This window comes from Choloepus didactylus, chromosome 10 (assembly GCF_015220235.1).
Source record: "Choloepus didactylus isolate mChoDid1 chromosome 10, mChoDid1.pri, whole genome shotgun sequence".
Classification (NCBI taxonomy): Eukaryota; Metazoa; Chordata; class Mammalia; order Pilosa; family Megalonychidae; genus Choloepus; species Choloepus didactylus.
The window spans coordinates 42886897-42894785 of record NC_051316.1 but is presented as its reverse complement, the minus strand read 5'-3'; positions in this window follow the sequence as shown (position 1 = coordinate 42894785).

Sequence of the window (7889 nt, the reverse complement as noted above, 5' to 3'; positions counted from 1 at the left end):
ATGTGAGACCAAGGAAAGAGATGTTTATTTGGTGCAGGATCTATATTTTCTAAACAATGTAACTTTAAAGTCAGTTTGTTCAAACACCACAATTACATGGAACTTTTAGTAGGAAGTGAGATATGGTAGGTCTGTATAGGTTAGAGTGAAATAGCAACACATCCCAAAGTAATTTGGGTGGAGAATAAAAATATGTATGTTGGCCCCCCTGAGGAGCTGGGGGAGGATGCAGAGGTGTTGGACTTCCTCACCTGGATTGCTGCTGATGTTCTCACAAACATTGGGGACTGATGGCTTGACATGCTGAGCCCTCTGTCTTAGGGCTTGCCCCTATGAAGCTTGTTACTGCAAAGGAGAGGCTAAACCTGCTTATAATTGTGCCTAAGAGTCTCCCCGAGTGCCTCTTTGTTGCTCAGGGTAGAGGGGCAGGACATCTTGATAGAATTTGGATTGATATTTTTTATCTCCAATAGATGATAAAAGATAAATGCATTCAGGGAGTCTGTTAACTCTTAAACCAAAATCCCCCAACAAAGTTTGTGAGTACCCCAGATTCCCTGAATGTTGGAATTCCCATTTATGCTGCAGAGGTAGCTATAAGACAAGTAAAACCTCAAACAACCAGGTATTTATTGATTATGCATCAGAAGAGGCTAGAAGATTTTGTTTGTTCCCCCAAGTGCATTGTGAGAGCCTCGTTCTAACAACATGCCCACGAACAGGAAAATGAATAAACCTTTTGAAAAAGTTGACAAGACAAAGAAGAGATGCAGTGGTACATTTAAGGGTCTGAGAACACATCTTTACAAACTAAATACAAAGAAAAACCTAGGCTGCAGGCATCCTCCACTGTGCTGGGCAACAATGCAGGCAACTACAGGGCTTGAAGAAAAGATAATAGGGTATGAAGTAGAGCAAAACAGAAAATGTGGACATTTAATGAACAGCATTAATAAAAGTATTGCTATGTAGGAAAATCCAACATTTCTGGATTTTAGCTACAGAACCAAATAGACCTCAGTACAAGTATACATAAGATCAAAGCAATAATAATGCCTTTAATCTTAAATGGGCTGCATTCTTTTCCAAGCATTGAATTCATTACCTCATTTAATATTTACACATACCTTTTTAGTTGGATTCTCTTATTATTTCATTTTATGGACAAGTAACCTAAAGTTTACAGATGTTAAGTAACATTCCTAGGGTAAAAGAGCTAACTAGCTAGATGTAAAAATTGATCCACATTCTGATTTCAAATCCAGTGACTGTTCTATAGCTCTGTGTCAACAGCATGTCACTTTTCAAGGTTAACCATTTCACAGTGAAGAAAAAAAATATTTAGTTGTTTCCTTTATCCCACCAATAAATCACTGTAATTGTGGTATGCCCAAGAAATATGTATTACCCCTAAAATCACCTGAGGGCTGAAGACTTAATCTCTGTGTGTTGCAGTTTGGAGAACATCTATCTTAACATTGTTATCCATCACTGTTGAAGAAATAGGACTGTTCCCTAACCCATGAGCGTGACTAGGAAGGATGTCCAGAAAATCATGTTCCTATAATGCTGTTTCTACAGGTAACATCTTTGGCTTTCCTGTCTTCCTCAGAGAATGCAAAGCAAGGTATGGAGATTAGGGTGCTGTGAATCACTCCTTATTGTGTATCTGTTGAAGCTTTATTTTTGGTTGCCAAAAACTAAATGGTCTTACTGGGAAAGTACTGCCAAGTTGGACAACTGCCATAGTTTTGTTTTCCTTGATATTATTAGACATGGGTGCTATAACCAATCTGCTTCAGCAAGATCTGCAGAATATCATATCTGCTAAGATCCCTCGTCTTAATGAAATGTACATAGTTTTACCTTTCCTTTTTGTAAGTGAGAGAGAGAAAAAATCTCCCTTTAAAACAAATGGGCAACTGATGTTAGCATTTTGAATTGATTCTTTGACTTCAAAAATTGTGCTCTCTCAAATTGCCCTCAAGAACAAGTAGGAATCAAAGCATGCATGAAATCCCAACATCTGCAATGAGACTGAAAAAGAAAGCGAAGTGTTTCCCATACTTTGCCCATTTGTGAATCACCTTGAAGATTTTTGCTCTATCAGTATACCATAAGTACTGTTGTTTACTGCATATTTCTATAAATTATTTATTCCTCTTAAACATCCTACGGGACAATATATTTTAATTCCACAGGTTTTTATAGTTATACAGACATAAAATTAATATATTGCTTTAATAAAAACAGTGTTCAACCATGTACCACTTAATGTCATTTTACATCATAGTGATAATGTATCTACAGGAAATGAATGGGTTTAAAACTGCTAGCAAAATGATAACTAGTCTCTCAGATCTATCCACCCCCATCCACCCTCCAAAAAATAATCTCTGTTGGAAGAAAAGCTAAAATAACAGTGGTTCCAGAACCCAGATCTCCCAACTGCCTCTTCAGGCATTTCCTCTGAGTCCCATTCAGTGTGAAGAGTTCTGTCAACATCCTGGGCTCTCTCTTTCTTTCCTTCCTCTACCGTCCCCCCAAATATCATTTACAGATGACAATGTCTGAATACTCTATCTACTCCAAGGCTGCTTTCTCTACTAGTCCCTCCTGAGTGACAAGTCCTGGAGAAAAAATGAAAAGTAAAATATTCCCCTCTACTTCTCAGGAACAATTTCTCCCAAATGTCTAACAATGTACCATGTCAATGTGGTTCTGCAATTTCTCTATTGGGGTATTTTTGCCAGTTGAAACCTCATCCTACCCAAGAAAGATTTTCTTGTTACTGTTCTTTTGGACAAAAGTTACTGTTCTTTTGGTCAACAATACAGGGGCCTTTCTTCCTCCTCCCCTCCTCCCCCTCCTCCTCCCCTCCTCCCCCTTCCTTCTCTCTCCCTCCTCCCCCCCTCCTCTCCCCCCCCTCCTCCCCCCTCCTCCTCTTCCTCCTCCTCCTCCATTTTCTTCTTGCTACCAAAGTTTGTGCTGGGCAAGTTCTCATGTTAAAGTAGATGGGTTGTTAAGTTTTAGAAGGCTTAGATTCAAATCTCAGTTCTTCCACTTACTAGTTCCTTGGTTGCTCTAAATCTCAGTTTTCCTAATCAATAAAAGGAAATCAAACTGACATGATGCATTAAACACACATTAACCTTTGATCCTTCCTTAAATGTCAATGAAATATTAGGAAAGGCATTAAACAAATAACAAAATAAAATGATAGAGACAAGTGAGTGAGAGAGAAGAAAATGCCACTACAACTTTTATGAGGCAATGGATGAGTGGAAATTGGCCTGGCTAGTCACAGAAAATGGAAACCTGAGTTAGCATGAGAGAAATCTAAGAATCAAGCAGATTTATGACACAAAACCCTAGACAGGTCCAGGAACTGAGAGTTATGGTGAAGGTGGGTATACTGGTTTGTATGTATTATGTCCCCCCAATCTTGTGGGGGCAGACATATTAGTGTTGATTAAGTTGGAATGTTTGGATTAGGTTGTTTCCATGGAGATGTGCCCCACCCAACTGTGGGTGATGACTCTGGATAGTTTCCATGGAGGTGTGGCCCTGCCCATTGATCATGGGCCTTGATTAGTTTACTAGAGCCCTATATAAGCTCAGACAGAAGGAGGGAGCTTGCTACTAGCCAAGAGGGACACTTTGAAGAATGCACAGGAGCTAAAAGAGGAGTCTCAGCTCACAGAGACATTTTGGAGATGGCCATTGAAAGCAGTGTTTCACTCCTGAGAAGCTAAGAGAGGACAAATGCCCCAAGAGCAACTAAGAGTGACATTTTTGAGGAGCTGAAGCCTAGGGAGGAATGTCTTGGGAGAAAGTCATTTGAAACCAGAACTCCGGAGCAGACACCAGCCACGTGCCTTCCCAGCTAACAGAGGTTTTCCGGATGCCATTGGCCACCCTCCAGTGAAGCATTAGCAAACTGGAACAGTGGATTTGGAATACAAGGATTGTCTGGATGAGAGTCTGAGTAAGTAGCAACTGTACTCTCAGACCTCTGCTTGCAATTTTTCTGCAGCTGAGCTATGGCTTTAACCAGTTGGTTACCAGCTCACTCTAATCACAGCAAAAACCTGGGAATGCAGAACTAAAAGCAAGAGGATGAAAGAAAAAGCCACCCACTAAATGGCAATACCCTGGCCACCTGCCTTTTCATGTTTGACTCTTGAGGCTCTGGCAGGTGAGTGCTCACCTCCTAGGCCAGGATTAGAGATTACTTCTGTGGGAAATGGAACACTCCAATGAATGGAAGGAACACTAACGGAATGAAATTGCCTAATCAGACCCCCACACAAAGAAGTCCACAAGGTGACAAGTCCAATCTGTGAAAACAGACACTGTTAAAGCATGGCCAAGTATTTGCAGAAGGACTCAGAAGACTGAGACCAAACACACCGACAGACAAATATAGAAAGAAATTCCAGGAAAAACACAAATGCAAAGAAACAGAAGAGAACATTAAAAAATAATCTATAATTAATATCCTCAGAGAGAAAAGATGTATTCTTGAAACGAGACTAGGGTGCCATTTTTAGAAAAACAGTATTTACAGTCAGAAAATGTGCTACTGGAATAAAAAATATATATATGATAGAAGAAAAGAAAAATTCAATAGGAAGTCTGGAAAATAAAGCTGGAAATAGCCAGAAACTGGTACTTCAGCCAAAAGGAAAGGGATAGACAATTGGAAAGAAAAGATAAGAAAATTGTATCATTATGACTTGATGAGTGCTAAAGAACTCTAAAATGTGAGTGCTAGAGGATCAGAGAACAGGGTTAGAGATCTCTCCGGAGGGAGTAGGGTTGTCAAAAATTTAGATAGGGTAGTATGATGGTTTGGAGACTTTATAGACTATAGAAAAGTAAATTAAAGTTAATCCATTTCTGTGGGTGTGAACATACTGTAAGTAGGATCTTTTAATGAGTAGGACCTTAAGATAAGAAGTGACCCACTGCATTCAGGGTGGGTCTTGATCCTCTTACTGGAGTTCTTTATAAGAGAATGAAACTCCAGCGAACAAGGAGAAGAAACACAGAAATTGAGAGTGAAAACCACGTAAACAGGGAGGAAGCCACTGAAGCCAGAAGCTGGAAACAACAAAACCCAGAAGAGGAGGGAGAGACCAGCAGATGCTGCCATGTGCTTTGCCATCTGCCAGAGGAGCCCAGGATTGCCGGCAGCCAGCCTTCAGGGAGAAGGTATCATCTGTGATGCCTAGATTTGGACATTTTCATGGCCCCAGAACTGCAAGCTTGTAAACTAAGAAAATCCCATTGTTAAAGGCCAACCCATTTTATGATATATTGCATTTTGGCAGCCTCACAGACTAAAACAGGTAGTCAGGGGTTCCTTATTGACAAGAGACTTTCTAGTAAAGAGAGGAATGGAAGCGAGAAAGCTCACGCAGATGATGTCTGGGAAAGGAGAGTCTCATCAAAGGAAACAGCAAGTGGAAAGGACCTGCTGGTGTGTTTGTGGAACAGCAAATAGGCCAGTATAACAGGTCTGGAGTCCAGGGGGGGTTAGAGGTGACAGGTGAGAGGTAATGAGGGCCACAACCTGTTGGGTTTTTATGGAGATATTAACAGATCAAGCTTGATTAACTTTTTCTCCCATTGGATCAGTTTTCTCTCACAAGCTTCCTCAATCATTCCTTCAAGTAGAATTATGGTGGGAAGACTCTGTGCTATTGAAGTTCTCTAGTTATAGGAGAAATAGAATATTGCATTCCATTATCATGACTTCTCCTTAGAGGCACATCTTTAAGGATCTTTTCATTGATAGCATTTTAAGTAGGTTTGATTTTCTACTTTTCCCCCTCGCTTGAATGATATGTTTTACCTAGAAATTATTCTAATTTTAACAATTAATCATAACAAGAGGCTGTAAACTAGCAGCTTATGGGCATATATGATTTAGTTAGTAGAATTGTGATTCAGTGCTTTAAAAAAACAGTGAGAAAACCATTCTTAATATGAAATCAGCTTATTTCACAAAAAATGACCTTTGGATTTCTCACTTCCATCCAAATAATGGGAATCTCTGGAAATACTGGATTTATATTCTCACTGGTAATAACTGGTTACAGAAATTATTTGATCAATCTGGGTAGGCCCTCTCTAGTCCCTGTTTTCCTGCTGTCTCTAGCTCCTGGGCTGCTCTACTCATTTACATTATCTCTAAGCTGCTCTGAAAGCATGTGAGTTTTCCAATTCTGCACTCAATGGACAGGAATGATTAAAATATGAATCTCTCACTTAACATACAGAACATTGTGTGGCTGCCCCATCCCCTGGGTAAAATTGAGAGCCAATTTGTAGTGTTTAAAGTGGCAGACCCCTTTATTGGAGCAGACCATTACCTGGGAGAAAACAACCTGCTGTAGTGTTGGCATCAGAATATTTTGCATCTAATTTATTGCTCCTTTACAAACTAAGATCATCCATCTCCATTTGAGAAACATTCTTGGAAAAAGAAACAAGGGAAAAGTGCAGTTTTCTCCAGTTCCGTCTGATTTCGTGTTCTCATCTGGAGAACTTTGAAGCTGAATGGACTCAAGGAAAGATCATGTTCTTAAAGCTAATCCATTCCTGTGGGTGTAGACCTATTGTGGGTGGGATGTTTTGGTTGGTTATTTAAGTTGAGGTGTGCCCCAGGTGAGTCTTAATCCTGTTATTGGACTCTTTTATAAAAGAAAGAAATTCAGAGACAGAAGCTAAGAGAAAGAAACAACACAGAAACAGAGAAGAAACCACTTGAGGCCAGAAGCTGGAAGCAACAAAACCTGAAAGAGAAGGGAGGGACCAGGAGACACTGCTATGTGCCTTGCCATCATGACAGAGGAATCCCAGATCACCAGCAGCTGTCTTCAGGAAGAAAGTATTGTCTTGATGATGCCTTGATTTGGGCATTTTCATAGCCTTGAAACTCTAAGCTTGTAAACTAATAAATTACCATTGTTAAAAGCTAGCCCATTTCTGGTATATTGCATTTTGGCAGTATCAGAGAACTAAAACATCATCTGATGCAGTTATATGTATGGAACTATGAACACTATTATTTAGGTAGACAATTTTTTAATTTCTTTTGGACTCACACTTTCTATGAAGTCAAATGCTGTTTCGCCAGAGCCAATGAGAGAGATTGGCCAACTCTATTAGTCAGAATGATATTGCAGCAATACATACACCTTGAAATTGCAGAGGACAACAAGGTTTACATTCTGTTTTTGAAAATTCTGATGTTAGTTGGGGGATTCTTCAAAGCAGTTCTCATCCACTTAGTTCCTGAGGAACCCCATCTCCCTACAATCTTGAGGTACTGCTAGCTTATCACATGTCTTCTCAGGTAGCTGCAGCAGGGGAAGAGATATTTTGAATATTTAAACTGTGATTATCTGATAAAACAGGACACTTAGTTAAATTTAAATTTCAGATTAACAATGAACAATTTTTAGTATGTATATATATATGTTCCAAATAGTACATCTAAAAAAAAGTTTACCTAAAATTCAAATTTAACTAGGTGTTCTGTTTTTTAATTTTGCTAAATCTGGCAATCCACAATGAAACCTGATTTTAGGTATCTAAGACTAGAAGTAACATATCTTTTCTTCTGCGCAAACCCTATTGGCTAAAATTAGTCATGTGGTTCCAACCCAAATCCAAAGAAAATTTAGAGAAATACATGGGTATTAAGTAAGCATTTCTACATTTATCATACGGTTTAATGAAAAATCATAGAAGTTTTAGAACCGAAGGACTCTCTGATAACATTTAGTCCAAGTCATTTATTTAACAGTTGAGGAAACTAAACCTAGCAAGGTGAAGTCATGTGTCAAATTTATATTGCTATTTAATGACTGGGCAAG